This window comes from Plecotus auritus, assembly GCF_963455305.1.
Source record: "Plecotus auritus genome assembly, chromosome: 5".
NCBI lineage: Eukaryota > Metazoa > Chordata > Mammalia > Chiroptera > Vespertilionidae > Plecotus > Plecotus auritus.
In genome coordinates this window covers 90,230,282-90,243,210 of record NC_137776.1, presented here as the reverse complement: position 1 = coordinate 90,243,210, position 12,929 = coordinate 90,230,282, and the positions used below count along the sequence as shown (strand labels likewise).

At 41.1% G+C, this 12,929-nt stretch overlaps 1 protein-coding gene across 3 annotated transcripts in view; it reads right to left on the bottom strand.

The window, feature by feature from the left end:
* The window catches only part of PTPN4 (protein tyrosine phosphatase non-receptor type 4), a 238,741-nt gene extending 227,927 nt beyond the window's left edge, over window positions 1-10,814 (bottom strand). The window contains exon 1 of one of the 3 annotated variants that reach the window (XM_080669872.1): window positions 10,059-10,814. The gene's annotated coding sequence lies outside the window, so the exon portion shown is untranslated. The remainder of the gene's footprint in view (window positions 1-10,058) is intronic. The other 2 variants (XM_080669870.1, XM_080669871.1) reach the window with 2 other exon arrangements.
* Window positions 10,815-12,929: the final 2,115 nt, after the last annotated feature.

Sequence of the window (12,929 nt, the reverse complement as noted above, 5' to 3'; positions counted from 1 at the left end):
TACTTACCCATCTTTCAAATAACCACTATAGCTGCTTTTTCTTAATTCCAAAAATTTTTTTTTCTTGGTTCTGTTCCCCTATTCTTCATGACCCAAAAGATCTTTCTTCTTCTCTTATGACCAAATTTCTTAAGAGTTTTCTCATCTCTATTCATTGTATGTTTAGTTTCCTCAATTTAGTTTTTTATCACACCCCTCTTATAACTCCTCTAATAAGACAATGAATGTCAAATTTTAGTATACCTAAAACCGTAGCAGCATTTAAGCAGATCTCGTATTCAACTCTTCCTCACTCCTCACCCACCCTTTTAAGAATCTAAAAGGTGTGTGATGAAACCTGGGGAATTGATCATTTTAATCAGTATCTCATTTGATTCTAATACAGGTAGCCTGCCTGAACACACCTGAAACCCAATTAGCTTAGGTCATCAATAACTGTCCAATAGTCACATTCAAAGCACTTTTGTTATCTCTTTCAGCATCTGACACCTTCCTGTGTAACTCCTTCCTTCTACCACCTTCTACCATACAACTAGACTCTTCTCTCTCACTTCCATTCTATCTCCTTTACTGGCTTCTTCACTTCCTGATAACCCATAACCTTTAAATAATAGTGGTAGGGGCTGTCAGTGACTCTTCCTAAATTGACAAACTTCATAAGCAGTAATAGGTGCTTCAGCTACCACCTATATGCCATCCTAAACCCTGCCATTTTGAATTCCAAACTATTTTCAGGTAGTCAGGCTATGCAGTACAGGAGGAAAACAAAACAAAACAAACAACCCAGCAAAGATGCTTCAGCATCATGTATATCTGAATTCAAAATATTTGCTCTACTATTTACATGATAACATGCCCAAAGCCACACATTTTTCTGAACTTCAGCTTTGTTGTCCTTTAAAACTGGAGACAACATGTTTGTAACAAATTTTTGTTTAGATTAAATGAGGGAAATAAAAAGATTAACTGAGAAGTTCCATTCCCTTCCTAGCAGGAACTTGAACGCATCCTTGAGGATCCATGCCATAGGCCTCAGAGGTGGCAGATAAGGGACAACTAGCCTAGGGTTGGGAGATTAGAAAATATACGAGTTTGAGCAAGTAAGTAAATATACTGAGGATAATGGGAGCCAATTATCACTGCTGGAGAAGAGATTTATAAATAAATTTTTAAAAGTCAGTAAGAACTTATGATGACCTTGTTGCAAAATGCCTGGCTTACTACAGGTACTAAATAAAAATTATTTGGCCTTTCCTTCCCAGCCACACGAATAAAAAATCTTAAAATCATCATCAACTCTTTTCCTCTTTCCCCTATATCCAAATGGACTCTGAGTTCTAGAAAAACTACCTAATACGTTTTCAGTTTTTCACATCCAATTTTTATTTCCACATCTCTCCATTTCCAGTTCTTACCGTCTCTCACCTGGACCAGAGCAAGAGCATCCTCACTGGTCTCTCTGCTCCAGTTTTAACCTTATCATTGCACCATCCTTACATCCTTGCATCATTATCTAAAAAAATCGAGTTACTTTTCAAAACTTGCATCTAATTTTATCGTTCTTTTATTTAAATACCTATAATTGCTCACCGATGTAAATGCTGATTTTCTAAGAGGAAAACTAAACGTGTGAAGGCACTAGCAATGCAGAAGCACTAAAAGGATATTTCTCTCTCTCTCTCTCTCTCTCTCTCTCTCTCTCTCACACACACACACACACACACACACACACACACACACCAATGAAGTAGTAATTACTAGGGGGGTGGGGATGGAGGGACTTGACATCTTTTATGCTTGTTTTAGAATTTAGTACTGGTTTTATTTTTTATTACATAGTGGGAATGCCAGGATGAGTAGGTATCATAAACTTTCCAATATGTAGAGCCTCTAAAACAATGCTTTTACCAATCCTTTGCCCAACCTGGCATCAAATAAAAAAAACTTTAGCACACTGGGACAAGCCAAGGAGACGATTCAAGGTCAAAAGAAACCATCCTGGGGGGCTCCAATATGCTCAGTCCCTTAGACTGACAGGCATCTTGCTCTTAGCACTAATGGTAAACCATTCATGGCCTACCAACTAGTTGGAAAGCTCTGTTCTAAAGTTCTTAATCTGATCCCACTCATCACCCAAACAAGGACCCTCACAACCTTTCCTCTCCTACCATAGTTAACACACACATACAGGCACACAGATTCACACACAAAATCAGATACCAATACCCATCCCATAGACAGCTACAGACATGTACAAGACAACTTGCACTTCTCCAAACACACTATGCATCCTTTTATACTTCTAACTTTTTGTACATGCTGTTCTATCCAGATCAATTCCAACTCATCCTCCAAGACACTGCTCAAATGCTACTGCTGCTTCCCCCAGATCTTATTACACTTATCACTCTGAATTGTAATTGTTTGTTGACATGTGTTACCACCCTAGAATTTGAGCTCAAGGGCAAAAATCATGTTTATCACTGATCCCTATAATAGACATTCAAATGTTTAATTAACATCCTATATAATAAAAGCCTAACATGCTAAGTGTCCGGTCGGCCATTCAACCAATCAAAGCATAATATGCTAATGCTATGCTAAGGCTGTTCAACCACTCACTATGACATGCACTGACCACCCAGGGGCAGACACTCCCACTGGTAGGTTAACTTGCTGCTGGGGTCTGGCCCACTGGAACTGAATGAAATGGGCTGGACACGCCCTGGAGCCCTCCAGCGGTCCCTCCCTGGTTGGCCAACCTCCCGCTTCCCTCCGCCAGCCCTGATCATGCACCAGTGGGGGTCCCTTGGCCTGGCCTGCCCCTCTCACAAGCCAGGCTGAGTGCATGAATTTCATGCACCAGGCCTCTAGTCCTATCTAATAAAAGAGTAATATGCAATTGACCAAACCTCCGGTACACCCACAAGCCACACCCACCAGCCAATCAGGAGTGAGTATGCAAATTAACACAACCAAGATGGCTGTGGCCATGGAGAGAGCAGGAGGCTTGGGTTTCCCCGGCAATGGAGGAAGCCAAGCTTTCCGCCTGCCCTTGCCAGCCTAGGCCTCCACTCAAGGCTACAAAGTTTCAATTATAGAAGATAAATAAATCCCAACAAAAATGGTGGCAGCCAGGGAGCTGGAGAGAGCAGGAGGCTTGAGTTGCCCCTGGCGATGGAGGAAGCCAAGCTTCTGCAGCCCTGGCCTGCCTTGGCCTCCGCTCAAGACTACAAAGTTTCAATTATAGAAGATAAATAAATCCCAACAAAAATGGCTGCGGCCACGGAGCGAGCAGGAGGCGTGGCTCCGCTCAAGGCTACAAAGTTTCAATTATAGAAGATAAATAAATCCCAGACACCAGGGCCTCCACTTGGGTCGCCGGGGGGTGTGGCCAGCCTACAAACCACCACAGGCCCCTCACCAAGGCCGCCCCACATCCCAAGGGAACCCCCATCCTGATCCGGGACACCCTTCAGGGCAAACCAGCTGGCCCCCACCTGTGCACCAGGCCTCTATCCTATCTAATAAAAGTATAATATGCAAATTGACCATCACTCCAACACACAATATGGCTGCCCCCAATTGGACACAAGATGGCCACCACAAGATGGCCAGCAGGGGAGGGCAGTTGGGAGGGACCAGGTCTGCAAGGGAGGGCAGTTGGGGGCTATCAGGCCAGCAGGGGAGGGCAGTTGGGGGGGGACCCAGGCCTGCAGGGGAGAGCAGTTGGGGGGAACCAGGCCTGCAGGGGAGGGCAGTTAGGGGTGACCAGGCCTGCAGGGGAGGGCAGTTAGGGGTGACCAGGCCTGCAGGGGAGGGCAGTTAGGGGCAAACAGGCTGGCAGGGGAGTGGTTAGGGGGTAATCAGGCTGGCAGGCATAAGTGGTTAGGGGCAATCAGGAAGGCAGGCAGGCGAGCAGTTGGGAGCCAGCAGTCCTGGATTGTGAGAGGGATGTCCGACTGCCTGTTTAGGCCCGATCCAGGTAGGATCGGGTCCCAGATTGGAGAGGGTGCAGGCTGCGCTGAGGGACACATCCCCCCCCCCCAATCGTGCATGAATTTCGTGCACCAGGCCTCTAGTTATATATAAATGTTCACTACATAATTCACCAATAAGCCAAATATATTTCTTTCTTTTTTTTTTAATCCTCACCCAAGGACATGCTTTTTTATTGATTTTAGAGAGAGAGGAAGGAAAAGGGAGAGAGGAAAAAACATCAATTTGAGAGTGAAACATCCATTGGTTGCCTCTCTCATGCACCTGGACTGGGGAATCAAACCTGGAACTTGGATATGTGCCCTGACCAGAAATCAAACTCGTGACTTTTCTGTGACGGGACGGGACGATGCTCTAACCAACTGAGCCACACAGGCAAGGGCAACCAATTTTTCAAAATACATTAATTAAAACAATGAGGTACAATTTTACAACCAAATTACCATTAGCATTTTTCCAAAGCAAGAACACCCATTGTTTTTTAAAAGAAAAATTTGGCATAGAAATATTCTTACCACTGGACCCCTTTCCCAATCCTAGGGTTTTAGATTGAGGAAACAAACAAGCACAAATATATTCAATGCAGATTATAACATTGGAAGCTTTAGAAATAACCAAAATGTTTAACAAAAGGTAAATGACTAAATCAATCACCTGATCAATAAATCATGTGAAATGTCTAAGCAACTGTTTAAGTTATGACAATGGGAACAGAAAAATGATATCAGCTACCATTTATTGATCATCTCTTTTATTTACAAAATAGTGCCAGATGTTTTATACATAGTACCCTAATCCTCACAATTCAAGGCCAACTATTATCCTAATTTCATAGTTAAGGAAGTCCTGCTCAGAGTTACATAATTTGCCCAAGGTTTTTGAGACCACATTCCAACCCAGATCTATCTAACTCCAAAGTGTGTCAGCTTTTCCTTACATTACATTGCCCCTGCTATACAATATTTACAGTATATTAAACTCAAATTATATCTCTACCACACAACTTTATTTTAAAAAATATGGACAACTGCCTGGAAGGAAACAAAAACGTCTATTAGAGTGGTGATTAAGGATGAATGTTGTTATAGTAATTATCCTTTTTTTAAAATTAGCAACTTTTTAAAGCAGAATTGATAAACAATAGACTAAACTCATGAAGCAATACAAAAGAAACAATCCCCATTTTTAATTTTTTTACATTTTCATTAAAGACAGAGTAGGTAAAATAAAAACTTAAGAAGGATGTACTCAATTGAAATATCTAAATAATCACATATTAACCCCAAGGTGCTTATTACCAGGATTCAAAATCTAGTCTTTATGACTGGATTAAGCAGCATTCTTCCAGGAAAAAAAAAGGTGAATTTTGAGTAATACTTGAAGAGAAGACATATGGATTGGAGATAGGAATGTTTAAACCGAGAAATCAAGGGCAAAGGAAAAAATAAGTTTTCTTTTTAAGCAATAATGATAAACAGGGTGAGAGGAAGTTGGTGGAAAGTCTTCAAGGCCAAGCAGATAAGTTTGGGATTAACTTGATAAGCAACAGAGAACTATATTCTTAAATGGGAAGGTGGCATGCTGAAATATGGTCTTTAAAGATCCAAACTTTGTTCCAAGGTACTGCCTTTGGTTACACAGTGTTTCACCAAACAACTGGAGGTGGAGAGGAATAATCCATTATCTTTTATGTGTGCTTTATACATACTCTGATCAAAAAGAGAAACTGACTAAACAATAAAAACCTATAATAATAAAAGGGTAATTAGACCGGATGTCCTTCTGGCCTACCTTTGGGATGAAGCCAGGGCTGCTGTTCACAGTTTAATCTAGTGAACTGACAAATTTAACAAAATTTAGCTTCGAGGGTCCCAGGTGCCTGCCAGCGGCCAGAAGGAAGCCTAGGTCCGGGGTGCCAGAGGGCAGCTGGTGCCAGTAGTTGGGGGAAGGAAGGCCTACTCTTGCACAAATTTCATGCATCGGGCCTCTAGTCTTCATATAATGGGTGAGTATATTGGGGAGGAAGGCCTTTCAGATATAATGCTTGTGAATATTAAATGCCACTGTACATTTTAATAAGAATCATATAAGTTTAGAGCAAGAAGGATGCTGGAGATAACCTTTTAGTGACCACCTCTTCATTTTCAAAATGAATTAATTTGATGCTCAACAACTAAATAACTTGCCTAATGTCATATACAGCTAGTAGAATATTCAATATTAAAACTCAGATTTTCTAGGCAGTAAGATATAAAGCTGTGCTGTCCAATATTGTAGCTACTAGCAACATCTGGTTATTTAAATTTAAAATGATTAAAATTAAATACAATTTTTTTAAATTTATAACTGATTTTTTAGAGAGAGACTAAGGTTGGGAGAGAGAGAGAGACACTGATTTGTTGTTTCACTTATTTATGCATTCACTGGGTGACTCTTGTATGTGCCCTGATCCGGATCGCAACCTTGGTGTATCAGACATCACTCTAATCAACTGAGCTGCCTTGCCAGGGCCAAAATTAAATTAAATACAATTTTAAATTCAGTTCCTCGGAAATACAATTTTAAATTCAGTTCCTCGGACACGATTGTCACATTTTTGAGCGCTCCATGCTGCACACGGCTACCACATCTGACAGTGCAGGAAAAAGAATAACGTCATTTAGTTTAATGCTGTTTTGTTGATGAGATGCCTTAAGAACTTAACCCTTTTTTCTATCAGTTCGCCTATGGTAAAATTGGTTTCATTATACGTCATTTTCCTTAAAGTCACAGAAGCAATCTATGACTTTAAGTGAGGACTTAGACTTACTGTACACTTCCATTACTGCAGAAAGTTTACCTGGACACCAAGATCTAAAGAATAAGCTTCAGAGTCAGACAGACCTAATTTGAATTCTACTTACTAGCAGTGTGATCCTAGACAAATTAATTTCTCCTTGCCCTCATTTGGGGAGGAGAAGGGAAAAGCGGGAGATTATTAGTACCTCACAAAGTATACTTGAAGATTATGTGGGATAACACGAAAAGCCCCTTTACACTGTCTGGCACATAAAAGACAATAAACACTTCCCTTCTGGGTCCTTTTTTTCCTCTACTCTTCAATATAACCTCCTTGTTAAAAGATACAAACACAATATAACTCACCCAAATTAGTATCTTCCTTCCCCTCAAGATAATCCACAGTACCTAATTTTTTTTCTGTTCCTGCCAATTTCTTCAAATACTGGCACCTCTCTTCCAGTGTTTCTATTTAGGAATAATGAAATGAAGAATGAATGTAGAGGGAAATGCCTCTAATAAAGTGGAAGAGAATGGAATAAATTGCCCCTCTGTTTTTCATCCTATTTTAAATATGACTATACTGACTGATCAAAGTAAAATATATTATACTGTTCATAAATAATGTAATTCTACACCAATAAAATCAATTCCACAACATTTCTACTTCTCACCATCTGTACTAATAACTGGATATTAAATGAAGAAATAACACTTTCCCCCTACAGTACTACTTTCCAGGGGGAAAAAAGGATCTCCAGAATGCTAAACCAGTAGTCAAGGCTTCACAGCTTAATCTAGTGAACTGACAAATTTAACAAAACTAGACTACAGCATATAAAAAACTTCACAACATGCATGTTATTAACCCAGAAAAACAACAAAATTCAACTCAGTTTATAACCAGTGAATTTCTGCCAGTTCTATATTTTATTTAGAATGAACAATTCATATTTAGCTACATAAAGTCACATAACTTGCCGTTTCTAATGAGATTACCAATTTTACATTCCTAATAACAAAGAATTAAAGCACAACTTTTAAACATACGTCTTTAAACTTCCACTAAACAAAATTTCTACATATTTTTTAAAGCTTTCTTGTTACTTAAAACTGACCATATTAACTTTCAGAGGGGAATATAACAAAAGTCCTCTCAACAACAGTCAATAACAGCATCTCCTTGAAATTATCTGGTAGTCTCTTATTTTGCTCCTTAAAGATTACTTAAAAACCACTGATCCCCCTTACAGAATTTAGAATAAGTCATAAATAGGAAGTAGATAACACTGCACATTGTACTGTCCTTTACAACTCAAATTATGTTTAGTAGACAAAACTAAAAGATGTTTAATATACAAATCACAGAGTTTAATAATCCATGGGAGTTCACATGTATTTAAGAAAATTATTTAGGTTTTTATTACTATCCCACATAAAGTATTTTATATATTAAGAAAAAAAAAAAAGGCTTCTATGCCTGAACTTATACAACCTAATTGTGTGAAAGTGTATCGTTTTTTTAAAGTCCTTCAATAATAATGAAGTGTACATTGGTCACAGTAGAATAGTTCAAATGAATTTTCCTGAGGCTGCATTCTGAATACATCTGACCCAGAAAGTATTTTTAGCAAGTGTGTTCAATCAATGCTGGTTTTATGCCTAGCCTAAATTAGAAATTGGGTGTCACAAATTTAAAGTAACAAAGTTACTAGGAACATTTGAAGATATTCAATTAGAACACAAGAAAAAAAAAGTCTGAAACAATTCAATACCCACAAGCTAAGCAGGTTAGAAAATAGGCAATAAAGGCATATCCTCATTCATTACTGCTTTTGAGGAACCTGTGATTTTTCTATCTTAATAAACTTTAAACTGCTCAATTAATACTAAAAACTACAAAATTGTGGCTCCTTGTGTTTCCAAAATCTTTTGCCAAATGTTTAAAATAGATGAGCTAAATAACAAATATTCCCATGTACAAAAAAACCCCACACGTTTCTCTTCTTATAAACCACCAAGATCATATTATGGGACCATGCACGTGTTTCAGTGCAAAAACGGTAACAAAGGTATGTTGCCATTAAAAAAAAAGAAAGAGTTTTTGTGGTAATTGGAGCACGAATTTATTCTGACCAAATATGGTGGGGTCCACAAAATGATTGCACTCTTTTATTATGAGTTAGTAAAGACATCTGTACAAATACACAAACATTTGCTTACAGTCTTTTTTTTAATTTACAGGTTGAATTTATATTCATCAAATTCATATGTAACTAATATACCTATCTCTCTTCCATTAAGCACACTTTGGGCTCTGAATAATCATTTATTTTAAGGTTGTCTCCTCCCCGCTTAAAAAAAAAAAAAGAATTAATTTTTTCTCAGGCTCCTTAAGGATCCAAAATCAGGAATTTTTTTAAAAAGCCAGTCTTCTTTTCTATTTAAATCGTCTTTTACAAGGAGAATACATTGGTTTTCTGCCCGCCCCCCCCCCCCAAACATGTTTTAAACGGTATTGTTTTAACTGGGTCTAAAATCTGGTCACATAAATCTATTAGTGTTCAAATTTCTTGATTCGAAAAGCAGTTGGCATAGTGTATATGTACAGGTTCTCCTAGAAAAAGGAAGGGCTTGAAAATCCTACAGATCGTCCTGGTACAATAGTGATGTCCCTAAATAATGCAATCCCCAAAAGTCTTCCCATTCTAAGTTTCTCAGAAACATGCAAACATAGATCTGTTCAATTGTAAACTGTTCCATTTTAAGGAACCGCTGGGAAATGCATCGGTACGTCTCTTTAGCTATATTTCAACTTTTTTTGCCCCAACTAAAGATTCTTAAATACAAATATATACCGGTAGAATCATGAAACTTAAAAACTTCAACCGTAGGGAGTTCGTCTATGCAGCATGCAAGCAGCGCTCATATGAGCCAATCAAAAAAAAAAAAAAGGAATCCTATCAGCACTGGAAAACTCAAGATTCTAAAACCTTACTTAGGAGTTTAGGTCCCGTGGAACATTCCATCTCCACATCTATCCCGTCCCTTGTTTCGCTCACCTATAACATATTACAACTCTTATCCCCAGGAGCTCCAGAGCAGAGGTCCCGGAAAAAGGGGACAGGGGGGAGCATCCTTTTCTCCCTTCCTTTTAAATCAACCTTGTACCTTGGGATGGCCCTACCTGGCTCGTTTCCCAAGAGCCACACTCGCCCCAGGTAACAGCCTCGCGGAGGACGCGCGGGGCCGAGGCCGGCGGAGACCCGAGAGCTTCTTACCTTCGTGTCTCAGCCGCGTCCTCTCGGCTGGAGAAGAAAAACCTCGCGGCCCGGGCGGCGGGGAGAAGCGCGTCCGCGCGCCGCGCCGGGGTCTCCCTCAGTGCCCCCCCAGCACCCGCCGCCGCAACGGCAGCGCCAGGGCTGGGAGCGGCCAGCACCACCTCATACTGCGGGGCTGCCGTGCGCTGGCTGGCACCGCCGGGAGACCGGAGGGCGCGCTCCCACCTCCCAGCAGGGATGACCTAATCCACACCCCCCAAAAGTGCCTTGGGGGAGGGGAGCCCCGGGAGGGGCCCGGGCCCCAACCTCCGACCCTCGGTCAAAGCCAAGTTTCTCCCCTTCCCGGCTCAGGCTTGAGTTCCACCCTGGGGACCCAGGAGTCCTGGGAGAACAATGGGCGGGGGGGCGTGAGGAGCGGAAAAGCGCGCAGCGCGGCGTGAGCGAGCGGGTACTCTCGGGCTGCGCTGGTGTGTGCGAATGCGAGAGGCGCTCGGTCCCCCGCCTCCTTCGCCTTCTCCCCCTCTTCCTCCTCCTCCTAAGTCTCCTCCTCCTCCCTCAAGCACACTCCGTCTCCCAGGCCACTGCATAGCAACCGAACATGGCGGCTGCGCAGACGCTGCCAGTCAGCGACCCGGAGCAGCGGCGGCAGCGGCACCAGGCGATCTCGCGAGAGGTGAGGCCAAACCCCTTTCCCGCTAGCGCAGGAGGGAGAGGTTGCACCAGCCAGTGCGCCGGAGGACACGCAGGTGCGAAGAAGGCCGGACTGTGAGGTCGGGGAGGGAGATTGGGAGGAGGAGGCGGAGTGCTGTGGCTCCGCCCCTTGGCCCCGCAGCGATTGGTTATTAGGACGTCGACACCCCCCTGCTGTGCCCACTGACCTAGTCTAGGGACCGGACGGAGGGGCTAGAAACGCAAGTTTTAAAGGGGAAAATCAGACCTTTTGGCCCAGGTCCTCCCAACTTAAGTGCTAACAGAGGATATAGGTTTAGGATGCAGTTTAGAATTATTTCCTATCCTAAATATAGTCTCTAAAACAAAGAATAAACGTTCATTTATGAAACATGTTTGGGTGCCTTCTGTGTGCCAGAATCTTGTGCTTTTAAAAAATGAATTAATTAACTCTAATAACACATACGAATTTGGTGTTATCTCTCCAGGGTTTTTCCCAGGTGTATTCGAATATTTTATTGAAAATACAGACATTGGTGATAAGACAGATGCAGATACCTACGGGCTGGGTGATGTCAGCTGAAATGCTGGGAGGAGAGATTTGGGAACCTTCACACTTCCTTTGCCTTCATTTTTTTTTTTGTCAGTGCACTTGTCGGTAGCCTGGCGCCTTTTGCTCTTGCCCTTAGCTTCAGCTCCTCACCAGAGCTAGCCTTCCTACAAGCATTCTTTCAACACGCTCCCTCAAAGCCAACACAATGCGTGTTTACTAATCAGCTGTGGTTTTCACCAGATAAAATCTTGCAAAATGATACAAATCTGTGAAAGACAGCGATTACTATTGACCCTCTTCTCCCTCGCACCTCCCTTCAGTTTTTCCATTTTAAAAAGACAGTTAGTCAGTCCATATTTTTCCTGCTTTATCTCTTCTACTCATTTTCCTTCCCAGAGCTTAGTTCCAGCCTGTGCTCATTCATTCTTTCTTAAATATGCTTTTTCTCGCTCTAGCTCTCCGTTTTCTATACCTTTGTTCATACTATTCCCTCCACTAAAATGCTTTTCACTTCATCTCCACCTATCAACATTAAATCATCAGGTTACATGGGACTTCCAGCAAAAGTAAAAAGTAATTTCTTCCTCCTTTCACATTGATAGTTCTGGGTTTATACCTCCCTTTTTCTTATGGTGCACATATTATTATATGACACTTATCTCTCTGTGAGACATCTCCATTGCTACATACTAGTAGCAAGATACTTGAGGGCAAGGACCTTGTCTAAGTTATCTTTCTAGCCCCTATAATGCCTGATGGCACTGCCAGATGCCAAAAAAATGTTTGTTGAAATAATGAAATGCTTAAATCTCTAATTGGTGGGATTTCAGGAAGGTACCTGGGTCAGATCAAGCTCTTCCTGAGCTTTAATCTGGCCGGTTGCTGTGTCTCTGGGTGATCCTGGCCTGGTCTAGATATGTCCTTGTTGATGCCTTGTAGAGCCTTGTAGCTAGTCCCCCAACTAATCTTCCTATCTCCAGACCTTCCCTCTCCAGCCCATTCCTCCCACCCCCATCCATAAATCACTATGACCTTTTATACAAATGAAAATCTGAGTTGTAATATAAATAGAGCTGTAGTCTCAACAACTTTTGTTTTGGGACACTCCACAGGGTGCACCCTTTGGATAAATAAATGTAATTCTCATATCCATTTCCTATTCTTTAGGAAAACTGTGAAGTCAACTTTTAAAACTTGAGATATAATTCACATATAAAAATTCACCCATTTCAAGTGTACAACTCAATGCTTTATAGTATATTTACAAAGTTGTGCAGCCATCACCTCTATCTATTTCCAGAACATTTTCATCAGGAAAATGAGATCTATACCTATGAACCATCATTCTCCATCCCCACCGCCCCCTATCTCCTGTCAACCACTAATTTACCTTTTGTCTCTATGAACTTGCCTACTCTGGACATTTTATATACTGGTAAATGGAATCATATATATTGCAAATCATCTATGTAAATTTTGCTCTTGTTTTAAATTATAATTTAAAAAATTAATGTATGCCTATTCTGGATCATTTTGATGACCACCTTATAATCAGTCAAATACTGCCACTTGATTTTGTATTTGGCACCAAAAACTATAACTAATTTCCTTGAGCTAATGAGAAAAGAATATTCTTATGGAGATGACAG